Genomic DNA, 10,061 nt, shown 5'->3' with positions numbered 1-10,061 from the left:
GTGTACATTGACTATTCTAGCTGTACTTGTCCCTTGTTCCATTTTTTATTCATTCTATGTCTTTACTATTATTCCTCTCTGCTTTCAACTTCCTGATAATCGTTCTGTTAAACTGTCTGTTAATACTTTGAAAGGTTTATTTTCATTCTTTGGAGATGCAATCCTGTATATACTTGAACTTATGTCAACTTACATTTCCATAATTTGTTCATCTGCAATAATAATGTGCAAGACTGGAGATGTGAAGCCCCTAGACTTGATTTTATTCTCATTCATTTGAAAGATTAATCTTTAGTCAACAAGAAAGTTTAAAAATGGCTTAGAATGTATTCCTAACTATCAATTTTTATAAATGTCTATGTACAATGGTGTGTGATTATTGTACTTTCTATGGGATAATATTTTCTACCACCTATAAGTTTTGGAAAAAGAAGAAAATTAAAATTTACTACTATAGAGGAATATGATAGAAATAGAAGACAGATTTTATGTTTGTCACATCTCCGATGAGTATCCATATTCAAGACTTACTATGTTAGACTTATAGGGAAAACATAAAACAACATATGATAAGGCAACTATTTGTGGCTTTTTAAAATGTACCTTATTAAGTGATGAAATTTACTTTATTAGCTAATGTTTGCGTTTGAAATTTGGGAGGTTGATCTATTTAACATATTTCTGGAAGGCACCTACTGAACAACACAAATGGTGGGTTGTATTATTTCTACACTTTAATGAGTGGTTGAAACAATGGCATTAGTGTTGGGTAAATAAATCAACTCTATTGTAACTTGCTCCCTACACTTGAAAAACTTATAATGTCACTGAGTATCATCTATTTGTCAAATGTTATTTTGGCGATTGTGATATTTAAAAGTTTATTTGAAAAAAAATACACTTTCAGGAGATTAAATGTTTTGAGAATGACAACATTTTATACCACAGAACCAAGTTTTACTGGAGTACCAAAGTTTTGAAGCACTAAGGATCTTCACAATTAATGTTTTTCTGGATTACATTTGACCTCTAAGTCAAGTTTTCCGGGCCTTGTTAGACCAATTACAGATCTATTTTTCCAGGTAATATTTTCTGGGCCCACTAATGCTGGACTGAAATCTTTCATTAATCATTAGGGGAGGGGTATTAAAAATAATTTTGTGACACTTTGTGATGTTGTTCACTGATATGGTCTGGTCATCTGTAAATTGAAAATTTGAATTACAGTACTTTCTCTCAGATTTTGTGATCTCATCCTTCAATTTAAGTTCCCTTGCATTTCACAATTGCTTACTGCTAATTCCTTCTTCTCAAAGAATTAAGGCCTTAAAATATTATAGGAAATGAGAAATTAAGATGGGTCTTCAATTACATTCTGTTGGCATGTTGTATGGGCCTACGTGAGAAGTCTTGCACCTGTTATCTGATGATGCAGGTAACTGGGACCTGGGATCCTAGGACCCAAGGGTCCTGCAGAAGAATAATATCTTTTAGAGATCATATCAGCAAAATTTGGGTATAATCAGTAGGAATGCTTCAGAAATATGGAGAAAAACATTTTGGGACCAGCGAGTTAAAACCATGAACAGGGCAGCAGACTAAAATCCCTTATAGATTAGAGGAAAACAACATTTTTTTACCATGTGAATTCAGAAGACCAAGAACACTTAGAAGGTATCACAAGTTTATACTCAAGACATTACATTGATACTTTTTATATTCCGATATATATTCTAAACCTAATTATTTATTTTTTTATTTTATTTATTTTTTGGGGGGGGGGTGTTCTGGTCGTGGGGCCTGAACTCTGGGCCTGGGTGCTGTCCCTCAGCTCTTCAGCTCAAGGCTAGCGGTCAAACCACTTGAGCCACAGCGCCACTTCTGGCTTTTTTCTTTTTGCTTATGTGGTGATGAGGAATCGAATCCAGGGCCTCAGTTATGCAAGGCAAGCGCTCTACCACTGAGCCACCTTCCCAGCCCTAAACCTAATTATTTATATACCAATTCTATTCATTGGAATAAATAATTATCAATTTATTTATCAAATTATCAATTAATTCTAGTAAGTTTCACTGTGTGAAATATAAAATCAGCAAATATAAAATAAAATATATATCTATGTATAATATAATAAAAAAAAGCACATGTTTTACATTGTTCTGTGGTGGTTAGGGTATTAAAGACAACTTTGTTTTAAAGTAATATTGCATTATCTCTACCACAGTATTTGGTAGAGCTAGACCTAAAGTTTTACCATTTGTGGATTTACAGTCTGGAGACAAGAGGAAACACTGTGATTAAAGCATTACTAATTTAAGGCCTAATATCGAGGAGAAACACATGGACTTCTCCTGGAGCTATGGAAATATTTGTTGATAGAAAGACAGGAGTGTAAGTTCCTTCCTGGTTGGAAGGTAGACAGACCATGACATTAGGTAATCATGCATATGAACAATTTTTCACCTTCTTGGCTTTAGCTACTTTTGAATTGGTAGGTATAATAAACAATTGTATTTTGATAAAATACTTTCTGGTCTGAACAGTTCTGTCTGAACTGTTCATCTCTCTATGATCCCTTGTAACTAAGATTAGTTTTCTTCCAGTAAGACAAAGTATGATTTCAGGGTAAGATATTCTGGTTGGTCTGTTCCTACATGGAAGAAGGGTAAAGGGTCAGGTAGACATTTGTGCCAGTATGACCTCATTTGGGAAATTTTAAGCTGGAGAAGTTTAGAAGTAGCTCTTAAGCAAGGTTTACTTTGGATCCATTAGCTCCACAAAGCTAACTCAGTTGGTCAAATAAGTACTTGAAAAAGCCATCACTTTTGGACCTAGTTATAAATGCTTCAAAGTATGATCAAATCTAAAATGAAAAAGACTTAAAATAGTCAGTGACAAAAAAATTGCAAATGTGAGCAATCGACGAAACCATATAATTTTTCCACTACATACACAATTTTAGGAAAAAATGATCAATAGTATTGTTAGGAACAATAAGGTTTCCTTGTTACAAATAGGCACCCAAAGATATAAGCCTATATGAAGATTGCATCATTAACTACTTAAATTTAGAGGATACTACATGCTTCAGCAGCACGTCTACACAAATTAAAACAATACAGAGATTAACATGGCACTTGCACAAGGATGAAATGAAAATTTGTATAGTATTCCATATTTTTCATTCTTCAGATGCAAGAAATGAAAAGCAGTTGTTAAAAAGCTGATTACATAATTACAAGAGTAACAATACATGTAAGTCCTAGAATTAAAGGTTAGTTTCATATCAGTGTATTAAATCTTCACCTCAGAAATGCCTTTACATAGCATAACCTTTACAAAACTTTTGAAATTAGTTAAATTGTCATTTTATCCCAAAGAAATATAGTAGTATAAGGACCTAGAAAAAAAAAGGAATCTTTAACTTTATATATGGAATGCAATCTTACAGGACACATTTATTAATGAACCTGTGTATTACAAAACAATGTAGAATTCAAATTATATCTAGGAGAGAATGAAATAGATTATGGATATTATGCAAACACAGAATATAGAATATTTAAAAATATCCTTTTTTCAGACAAGCACAAGAAATATCTTTAGTTTTTGTACTACTCATTAAAACAGATAAATTCAAATTATTTCTGATTTAAAAAAATCACAAACTCTGCAGAAATCATTATACATGTATACAAAAACAAACTCTTGAATATACTTTAACATCAAAATCAGACAATTCACTTGGAAGAATTCCACAGAATTTTTACAGGAAGATATTGCTGTTATTTGGATTGTGAAAATATTTTCTATGGACACAAAGAATGGACTGGCACGTTCATGCAATTGTTTTGAACATATTTATAAGATGATTTCTTTGTTGCTTTTTATGTCCCTCCCCCATGGCATAACCGCTGCTTTCACTGTATTTGATGTTGGTATAATTTGTGGCTGGGAAGGGAAAAAAAAAAACAAACCTTTAAATAGGGATACAGGTGGACCCATTGCAACGAGATGTACAAATTGTTATGTCAAAAAATGAACTTTACAAATTTGGTTGGGGTGGGAGGACCGGGAGAGGGGGGAGATGAGAAAGGATGGGAAGCGGAAACAAAGGAAGAGACAACAATGCTTGATAAGAAATGTATTCATTATCTTGCTCATGCAATTGTAACCCCTCTGTATGGCATTTTCACAATGAAAAACAAACAAACAAACAAAAGAATGGACTGGTATTTTGAAGTTTAAGAAACTTAATTGATACCTTAGCTATAGTAAATAATGCTGCAATAAATATATTTGTTCTCGTAGCTTTCGTATGGTCATGTTTGATGCCCCTCAGTAGATGAATGGATCAAGGAAATGTGGTAAATATACACAATGGAATTCTATGCCTCCACCAGAAAGAATGACATTGCCCCATTTATTAGGAAATGGAAAGACTTTGAAACAATTATATTAAGTGAACTAAGCCAGGTCCAAGGAAACCTAGGTCCCATGGTTTCTCTTATTTGTAATAACTAGTATATGTCTGACAAAAGCAGAAACGGTCAGATAAGTTGATGTTAGGTGAAATGAACCCCAAGGTAAAGATTCAAATCTTTTTTTTTTCCTTGCGATTGTTTCTATTATATTTATAAGATGATTTCTTTGTTGTTTTGTATTTCCCTTCCAAGGTATATCCCCTGTTTTCACTGTATTTGATGTTGGTATGATTTGTGGTGGAGAAGGGAAAAAATCAAACCGTTTAAATAGGGATACAGGTGGATCCATTGCAACAATGAGATGTACAAGACATCATGTCGAAAAATGAACTTTACAACTTTGGCTTGGGGGTGGTAGTGGGAGGGCAGGAGGAGAGTGTGAGGGGGAGATGGGAAGGGATGGGAATGGAAAACAAAGGAGGAGGCAACAAGGCTTCATAAGAAATATACTCATTACCTTGTCCATCCATGTAATTGTAACTCTCCTGTATGGTATTTTCTTAATAAAAAAACATAAAACTCCAAAAAAAAAAAAAAGAGGAAAAGAAAAACAAAGAGGAAAAAAAAGAAACTTAACCGAACCATTAAACTTAAGAGAACAATATGTACAGCCTTCCACAACTTCAAAGAGGTAGTGATACATACTTATCCTTTTGGAAATATCAAATGCAGTTTCTTCCAAGTTTTGGAAATATCAAATGCAGTTTCTTCCAAGTTGTTCTTCAGACCTGGTTTGATAAAATGGTGCAACAGAAGGATATCCAACATATCTTTCCTATCTCTATTCCCAGCAGCAAGGTGCAAGGTGTTCAAAAGGCCTTTAGTTTTGGCATTGGTATCTGCATCATGATGACGAAAATGACCACACGTATTATTCCATGTATAATCACTGTGCAATGGTGTCCACCCATCTACAGTTATTGCATGAATATCTGCTGCTTGAGCCACCAACTCACAGACAATGTCTAAGTGTCCACTGTAGGCTTCCCAATGAAGGGATATATACTCATCCTCATCCCTAGTATTCACATGAGTGGCCTTTTTGGAAAGTAGTCACTGCACTGTAGTAAGCCGATTATTTTCAGCAGCCCAAAGAAGAAATTTGCTTGGATCCTACTCCATTTTTTTCTTGCAATTTATACCATTCATCATTTTTTTCATTTTTTTCTTCATCTTAATCAGAATTGCCTAAGCAGAAACTTTCAGTGACAGTGGAAATGAGGTGTCCATCTATTTCGCCAATAGTTCACGTTGGTTGAACTGGTCAGAAAAATCCGGTGAATTTTCTACATCTGTTTTTTTCACCATGATTTATTTTCTCGTTTTCCATTTTCATTATTTTAAATTATTCTAACTGGAAAGTAGAGAATTGATGGAGAGCAGATGAAAGATGTTCCTCCGTATTCAAAGGTACTAAATGAAAAGGAGAACCAGTAGTGTCTTCGTGTGCAGCTTCTTTTAGGAATGAGAAAATATGAAATAATGCTTTCTATATAAAAGATTTGGGAAATGACAGAGAAGAAAGTGAAATGATGCAACCAAAAATATAAAAGCAAAATTAGGATAATTATGGAGCAGTTTTATTATCTATGAGAACCATGAAAGAGAGGAAGAGAGAGACTGCAATGTGCAATGACCTAGCTAGCCACAAAATCCATGCCTCTGATCAATTTATAAAGCAAACAGAATTTTATTTTTTAAAAAGATGGAAATAGAATTATGTATTTACTTGAAATTAGTAAATACATTTTAGTAGTCTACATAAAGAGACGTAGCTTTGACCAAATTACAGACAAGAATCTAAATCCTTGATAATTCTAGAAGCAGATCAGACTGAAAACAGTTAAATCACACTTTTTCTGTACAATAAAGAAATAGGTCCAGGCTAAGAAAGCAGCTAGAGAAGGCAGGCCGATTATATCTATGACAAAACTTTGTGGAAAATGACATCGAGGATTACTTACTGGTGATTTACTTGCACTGGAAGCACGATTCTGAACTATTGCTTGCTGATTCTGAACTAGTGTGTTGATCATTATATTCTCCAAGAAGAAAAAGTGAGATTTAATTGATAGCAAAGGATTACTAATACATTTTGACTTCTCATTAAGCACCTTCAGTCATAAAAATCACATGAAGAGAATAGATAGGACTACTTTTTTAGATGAAAACAAGTGTTTTTTTTTTATAAAAAACCAAGGAATTTAAGTAGTCATGTAAAGGACTGCTATTTTACTTCTGCATTATACTTTTTTTCTAATATTGGGTAACAATAAATAATGGACCTATTAGAAACCTCTTAAAGCTCATATGTTCAATAGTGTATTCTCTTGTACTATATCATAGTATTTTTCTGTATGGTCTTAAGAAATTTAAATTACTAACTTGAATTTCTGACAGGACAATTTCATCACTGTACATCTTGGTTCTATACTCAGTTTTAAATTTCTATGTAAGTATGTGCATTAGATGAATATAGAGGAAAAAGTAGAAGCCACACTGGTGGCTCATGTCATTAATCCTAGGTAATTAGAAAGATGAAATCTGAGGATTGTGGTTTGAAACCAGACCAAGCCAAAAAAATTCCCATTAAATTCTGATTTGAAAGTAGCCAGCAAAAGCTAGAAATGGAGCTGTGGCAAAACAGTCAAATGCTAGGCTTGAGAACACTAAAAAAAACTAAATTCTGAGACAGAGCCAGGCCCTGAAGCCCCTATTACCACCAAAGAAATGAATGCATTACTTATTTATTTAATTAATTAAAAATAAATTAAGTGGTCACATGGGGAAGGCAGGTAAAATGAAACACCCTTTGTGACTGAATTGTGTATCATTTTTTAATAAGGCAAATTATCATTTGTACTAATCACGAATATTTTATTTGAACTTTTTTGTACAATAAACCCTGAATTTAGCATGCATGTATATGTATGTACATGTGCGCATGTGTGTATGTGTATATGTGTGTGTGTGCTTTTGCAATGTTGCTTGCCAATGTGGACAGGTTGAGGCTGAAAAGAGCTAACTGTGTTGCAATATTTTTATTTATCAGTGTTCTGTCATGTCTTTTCAGTGGAATCACCCTTTTGTATATTTTACTTGTCAAATAATAACATCATCATAATTAATGCATTTACTCAAGCTAGATAAAAGGGACTGCTTTCAGCTCTTATTACATGTTAGGTGAGAAGATACAGACATAATTAGGTAGTAAGTTATTGCTGTAAGATGACTGTCAGTACAAAATATGTATTTGACCTCTTAAATTGGATATACTTTTAAAATATTCTCATGGAGTGAGTTTGACCGACCTGACCAAACAGGTATTACTCTCTGGTTATTCCCATGAAACACAAGGTGGATTAACTCTGTATTTCTGTTGAAAATATATTTCTTTGTAAGATCATATCTATTCTGACTAAGAGATAACCCCATATTTATTACGTTTGCATATCCCACCATATTGACTGAAAAACCTTATTGTGGATATGCTTCTTAGATATTACTTTCAAAAACAAACAAACAAACAAAAAGCATGTGTCATTTCCAGATAGTGGATATATTTGAAGTTGTTTTGTACATGTAAACGTATTTTCACTAAAGGCTCTTTTATGGGAGTAACTATGGCAACTTTAACAAATACGATTTTTTGAATATCTTTTCCAATATAAATAATATCTCAGAGGTAGTCTTGAAATTTCTGAAAAGACTTTGAATATTTTATTATTATTTCAGTTCATTGACTATAGAGCTAAAGACATTTCTGAAATAAATATTGTTAAGATCTGAAAATGTAAGTGGGTATATAGGCTTTCTTATGCATCATTTAATGAAAACCCAGTTTTTATGAAAGTAAATGAAATAGGATTAAAGAATGTAAGTGAATTTGGTAAGCTAATTATTAATATAACTTTGTTTTATATTAACACAGTCCTTTTAATGTAGATGATGCAGTTAAATTGTTTCCTTTGTGTCTCTGTACTTGTTATTTTTAGAATCTTTGTAGTTATAGGGGTGAATTTGTAGTATAAATGAAGTTCTTTAAAAAAGATTAGGATTCATCTTGTGTTTTGTGTCCTACTCACAAGAAAATGAGTTATTTTCAAGTGTTAATAGTTTATAATTGAATCATAAGAAATTTTGAAAAAATGCAGTAGTATTGATGTCTTTTTAAACCAATTGTATTCACAAGTTGGAGAGTCTTTAATTCATGCTTAGGTCTTGGTGTCTATGATTTTTAACCTGTCCTTCCTAATATTAATGATAGATCACACTGCATTTTTGGTATATGAAAAGTAAAATATTTAGCTGGGGTCAAAGGTGATTTTTCTTTAAGTCTTATTTTAATAGCATTTTAAAGTAGCACATTTCTCTCAAAATGTTGGGTATAAATACAAATCAAAATACTTCTCATGGTAAACAACTTAGGTGAACTACGATGTGGAAATGATTGGTCCATAAGACCTGCAGTCTGTTTCCATGAGGAATTGGGGAGGTCATTCTTTCCATAACACTGTGTTAAACAGAGATGGGGTACCCAGGCAGCGCAGTGTTGAGTGAAGGGATAGAATATGATTTCTACTATTTTGAGCTAGAAATCAAGAACGTTATAGTTTAGCAGTTCCTTTCATCAGGGAAGTATAAATTGATTATGAACTTGGAGTTTTCATATTACAGTTACCTATTTTCTAACAAAGATAAAGTGAAATATTATTAGAGTGTACACAATAATTCTGGGAAATTTTCCTAGAATTAGTCTACTAAGTGCTGGTATTTTAGTCATAAAATAGAATGAAGTTATTTGATACAGTGGGAGATGGGAATCAGGCTAAAACTTACCATGTGTGCAATGTTGTACTAGTAATTCCAACTCTGAAGACTTCCATATCATCATCTGAGAATTAAAAATAGAAGTAGTTCCACTTTATGGGATTATTGTGATGTTGAAATTAGATAGCATAGGTAAATTACTTGGAAAAACAATCAATCAGCATTTGATACATTCTACCTGTTATTTTATCATGTGATGAAATCTAACGTTTTATTTTACTGTGATTTTAATATTTTGTATCTTTATGATATACAATGTGATGTATTGATATTCATTTCATTGGTCACTTTTCTGTCATCATAAGGAAAATACATGCAAAGAAAATTTCTGAGGAGGAAACTATTATATTGACTCATGGTTGAAGAGAAGGCAGTTTAAGATCAGTTGTCTCCATTGATTTAATTACATTTTTATTATCTTAAATAGTTGTACAAAGGCAATTCCATTCAACAAATCAGTTTATAAATACAGTGGATCTTTACATAACTTTCCCACACCCTTCCAAACCTCACCCTACTTTCAATTTTATAAATTTCAATTTTATAAGAAATTACACCTTTTATGGACCTGTTGCAACAATAGAAGTACAAGTTGTCATGTCCAAAATGAGCTTTACAACGTCGGTGGGGGGGGGAAGGGGGGAAAGGAGAAGGATTGGGATTGGGGGAGAAGGGGGAGGCTGGGAAGGGAGGTGAAGGGTAAACAAAGGAGGAGGCTGCAATGCTTGGTAAGAAATGTACGCATTA

The 10,061-nt window shown here is 33.0% G+C and overlaps 1 pseudogene; it reads left to right on the top strand.

Annotated features, from left to right (window-relative positions):
* Positions 1–3,082: 3,082 nt before the first annotated feature.
* Positions 3,083–3,182, top strand: LOC122126669 (annotated as a pseudogene).
* The last annotated feature ends 6,879 nt before the right edge of the window (positions 3,183–10,061 follow it).

The sequence above is a fragment of the Dipodomys spectabilis genome, unplaced genomic scaffold (assembly GCF_019054845.1).
Source record: "Dipodomys spectabilis isolate Male_0828 unplaced genomic scaffold, ASM1905484v1 ptg000287l, whole genome shotgun sequence".
NCBI lineage: Eukaryota > Metazoa > Chordata > Mammalia > Rodentia > Heteromyidae > Dipodomys > Dipodomys spectabilis.
This window is presented reverse-complemented; position numbering and strand designations above follow the sequence as displayed.